Source organism: Schistocerca serialis, unplaced genomic scaffold (assembly GCF_023864345.2).
Source record: "Schistocerca serialis cubense isolate TAMUIC-IGC-003099 unplaced genomic scaffold, iqSchSeri2.2 HiC_scaffold_429, whole genome shotgun sequence".
Classification (NCBI taxonomy): Eukaryota; Metazoa; Arthropoda; class Insecta; order Orthoptera; family Acrididae; genus Schistocerca; species Schistocerca serialis.
The window spans coordinates 7501-12500 of record NW_026048006.1 but is presented as its reverse complement, the minus strand read 5'-3'; positions in this window follow the sequence as shown (position 1 = coordinate 12500).

Sequence of the window (5000 nt, the reverse complement as noted above, 5' to 3'; positions counted from 1 at the left end):
TGCCGAGCGATCAGCTAGGAAGCGCCCCATCCACGTCGGTACCCTTGGGCGTTGCACTCGCAGTCGCAAAAAACGTTGGGCAAATATATTTCTCCGATGCTGAGCGATCAGCTAGGAAGCGCCCCATCCATGTCGGTACTCGTACGCGTCGCACTCGCAGTCGCAAAAAACGCTGGGCAAATATATTTCTCGGAAGAGTAATGACAGTCCGAGCCTCCTGCGTGGGAAGAGTCTTTCTAGGCCCTGACCCACGGGAAGCGTGTAGCTTCCCCCATCCCGGACATTTCACGTCGTCACACTACCGGTATTGACTAATAGACTGATTGCTGATAATCATTAGCCACACACTGGGGGAAACGGCCGACAGGGGCGGCAACATAGTGGAGCCGCAGTGTCACTAATGTACAGAGATAGAACAGTTTCGACTGGAACCAGAGTAACCGTATACACGGCACTGATTAGTAATAGATGCAGAGCCATCAGAATACAGATAATATATACAACCGTCCCTATACATGCTGAAAGACTCTGCACACAATGAGAACCACACGTCAGCCAGACACTATCACACACTACTCTCTGCCTCTAACAGGCACACACACAATATCTAACCACCAGCATGGAAGAACATCCGGTGCATCCTCTCCGCCACATTACACAATCCACACTATCATAACCAGACCGGGAGGTCCACCCAGAAAACAGAATATCCCACCCTTCCGACATCCGCCATTGCTCAGCTAAGCCACGAACACCCACACATGTCCTACACAGGGGTGCACCCAACATCACAATACTGCCTCCTGTCACAGTACACAAACAATGGCAGGAATGAAAGACACAGATCTGCCACAACCTTGGAATCGGAGCGCCGCCTGTCATGAGCCACAAGTGCATCCTGACGTGACAAATCGGATGATCCCGCAGGCATGCACTTACGATAATCACTATCAACGAACCTGCCGCCCCCTCCCCCCCCAAAATACACCTTTCCCTACAACGTGTACCTTAACCTAAGCTATATTGTACCTTAACCTAAGCGATATTGTACCTTAACCTAAGGTATATCGTACCTTAACCTAACCTACATTGCGCCTTCACCTAACCTACGTTGTACCTTAACCTAACCTACGTTGTACCTTAACCTAACCTACGTTGTACCTTAACCTAACCTACGTTGTACCTTAACCTAACCTACGTTGTACCTTAACCTAACCTACGTTGTACCTTAACCTAACCTACGTTGTACCTTAACCTAACCTACGTTGTACCTTAACCTAACCTACGTTGTACCTTAACCTAACCTACGTTGTGCCTTAACCTAACCTACGTTGTGCCTTAACCTAACCTACGTTGTGCCTTAACCTAACCTACGTTGTGCCTTAACCTAACCTATGTTGTGCCTTAACCTAACCTATGTTGTGCCTTAACCTAACCTATGTTGTGCCTTAACCTAACCTATGTTGTGCCTTAACCTAACCTATGTTGTGCCTTAACCTAACCTATGTTGTGCCTTAACCTAACCTATGTTGTGCCTTAACCTAACCTATGTTGTGCCTTAACCTAACCTACGTTGTGCCTTAACCTAACCTACGTTGTGCCTTAACCTAACCTACGTTGTGCCTTAACCTAACCTACGTTGTGCCTTAACCTAACCTACGTTGTGCCTTAACCTAACCTACGTTGTGCCTTAACCTAACCTACGTTGTGCCTTAACCTAACCTACGTTGTGCCTTAACCTAACCTACGTTGTGCCTTAACCTAACCTACGTTGTGCCTTAACCTAACCTACGTTGTGCCTTAACCTAACCTACGTTGTGCCTTAACCTAACCTACGTTGTGCCTTAACCTAACCTACGTTGTGCCTTAACCTAACCTACGTTGTGCCTTAACCTAACCTACGTTGTGCCTTAACCTAACCTACGTTGTGCCTTAACCTAACCTACGTTGTGCCTTAACCTAACCTACGTTGTGCCTTAACCTAACCTACGTTGTGCCTTAACCTAACCTACGTTGTGCCTTAACCTAACCTACGTTGTGCCTTAACCTAACCTACGTTGTGCCTTAACCTAACCTACGTTGTGCCTTAACCTAACCTACGTTGTGCCTTAACCTAACCTACGTTGTGCCTTAACCTAACCTACGTTGTGCCTTAACCTAACCTACGTTGTGCCTTAACCTAACCTACGTTGTGCCTTAACCTAACCTACGTTGTGCCTTAACCTAACCTACGTTGTGCCTTAACCTAACCTATGTTGTGCCTTAACCTAACCTATGTTGTGCCTTAACCTAACCTATGTTGTGCCTTAACCTAACCTATGTTGTGCCTTAACCTAACCTATGTTGTGCCTTAACCTAACCTATGTTGTGCCTTAACCTAACCTATGTTGTGCCTTAACCTAACCTATGTTGTGCCTTAACCTAACCTATGTTGTGCCTTAACCTAACCTATGTTGTGCCTTAACCTAACCTACGTTGTGCCTTAACCTAACCCATATTGTACCTTAACCTAACCCATATTGTACCTTAACCTAACCCATATTGTACCTTAACCTAACCCATATTGTACCTTAACCTAACCCATATTGTACCTTAACGTAACCTAATTTGTGCCTTAACGTAACCTAATTTGTGCCTTAACGTAACCTAATTTGTGCCTTAACGTAACCTAATTTGTGCCTTAACGTAACCTAATTTGTGCCTTAACGTAACCTAATTTGTGCCTTAACGTAACCTAATTTGTGCCTTAACGTAACCTAATTTGTGCCTTAACGTAACCTAATTTGTGCCTTAACGTAACCTAATTTGTGCCTTAACGTAACCTAATTTGTGCCTTAACGTAACCTAATTTGTGCCTTAACGTAACCTAATTTGTGCCTTAACGTAACCTAATTTGTGCCTTAACGTAACCTAATTTGTGCCTTAACGTAACCTAATTTGTGCCTTAACGTAACCTAATTTGTGCCTTAACGTAACCTAATTTGTGCCTTAACGTAACCTAATTTGTGCCTTAACGTAACCTAATTTGTGCCTTAACGTAACCTAATTTGTGCCTTAACGTAACCCATGTTGTGCCTTAACGTAACCCATGTTGTGCCTTAACGTAACCCAATTTGTGCCTTAACGTAACCCATGTTGTGCCTTAACCTAACCTATATTGTGCCTCAACCTAACCTATATTGCGCCTTAACCTGACGCACGTTGTCGCTGAACCTGCTCTGTAATTGTTATGCAACTCGTTAAATTAGTGTAGTGTTGCCTAACCGCAACCCTCGCAATATAGTTCGCTATTCGCACTGCCCGGTCCCCTGTGTATCGCGTCATGTTAAACACCTTGCAGGTGTTGCTGACTTTCCACATGCTCCTGCTATACACTGTAATGTGGATAGCAGCAGGACGTACATGCCCCCCCCCCTTCCCCCCTGCCTTCGCAAGCTGGTCGTTGAGAAGTTTGCATGTTCAATGCCCTTCGCATGCCGACGTACTCAGCCTACGTTGTGGTACGGCCTGTCACCTGTCCGCCGATGTACGCAAAACCCACAAACTGTACTGCACATTGGTCCGTATGTACTGAATGATACATCGTGGCACATGTGTGACCGTACGACGACTGCGCCTAGCAACGGCAGACCATACAGTCCAAATATTGTGCACGCAGCTACGTGTCGTCTCCCTATAAGAGCTGGATTGCAGTGTGGTACGCCATTCAGACGTGTGGGAGGAACGGACGCCCTGGATGGCGATCAGCATGAGCAGTCTGTTGATGTAGTGGAGCGTGTATTCGGACGTAGTCGTCTCTTCTCACACACCGTGATAGCATGTTGCACCGCGTTCCACATCTGCGACATCCTGCAGAGGCCGGCTGACAGTCGTTCGCGCAATGGACACCGCATACGTACGGGGGCTACCTTCCACGTGTTCTCGAGGCGTGCACATGTTGTTGCGTCTATGTGGGCAGACGTAGTGTGTTGTGACACCTGACACAGGCATGCAATACTCGTTGCAAATGGCGATGGACGTCTACGTTTGCTGGTGACGTTACGCAAATGAACAACAGGTAACCCGTTGTGGTGCGGTTGTTCTCGCTAGAGGTGAATCAGTGTTGGCGACGATCGGTCGAGCTATTAACCGGTTGTTTCAGGGATACCCACCATGCCCACGAACGTGAAAGGGGACCCACCATGCCCACGAACGCGAAAGGGGATCTGGGTGTGAGGCGATACGCGGCGGTGGCTGGGTGGGACCGTCCCCGGCCGGTGAGGGGGGGCCGCCCGGCGTGCTGGCAGCGCGGTGCGTGGGCGCACGCGCTACAGCCGGCTGGTGGGGGCGGCCAGTGGCAGGCGCGCCGGCCGACGGACGCGGCAGGCGGCGCAGCTGCGCGCCGGCGCCCCCTGCTCGCGGCGCCTTGCGGCCAAAGTAGGTCCTCGCGGGCCCGGTGCGAAGCGCGGTGGCCATCTGCAGTGTGCTGGTCCGATTGAGGACTGTGTGCGCTGAGGATGCGCCGCCGCCCGGCGCTCGGCGCCGCGACGCCGTCTGCTGCTCGGTCGCCCCAGCGGTTCTCGCAGGTGGTATGTATCGCAGCTGTGCGGACGTGTTGGCGCGTGCGCTGTGCTGGGAGAGTTCGCTTCGGCACCCAAGTGGGGCTTTTGTCCTTCTGTGGCGCTGGCGTTGGAGCTGCCGGTCACCGTAGGTGGCGCGTGTTGTCTCCCGCCGGCAATGCCACGACAGCACGCTCCCGGGCCTCTGTCGGCAGCGGCAAGCTCAGTTGGGAGCACGGGTGGTCGCACCTAAAGCGTCTACTCGCCTAACTCCGGGCGATTGCGCCTCTCTCGAACCCGACCAAGTACTTAGGACGGCGCTGCGCGCCGCCGGGACCTGAGAGGGTTTCGAGGTGTGTTGTGCAGGGGAGCTCAGCCTCCTCCTGTTTGCAGAATAATTGAGCGGACGCTTGCGTGTTCGCGCGGGCCCCCGGGACACACTCCCGGGCGGCCGGCTGCTCA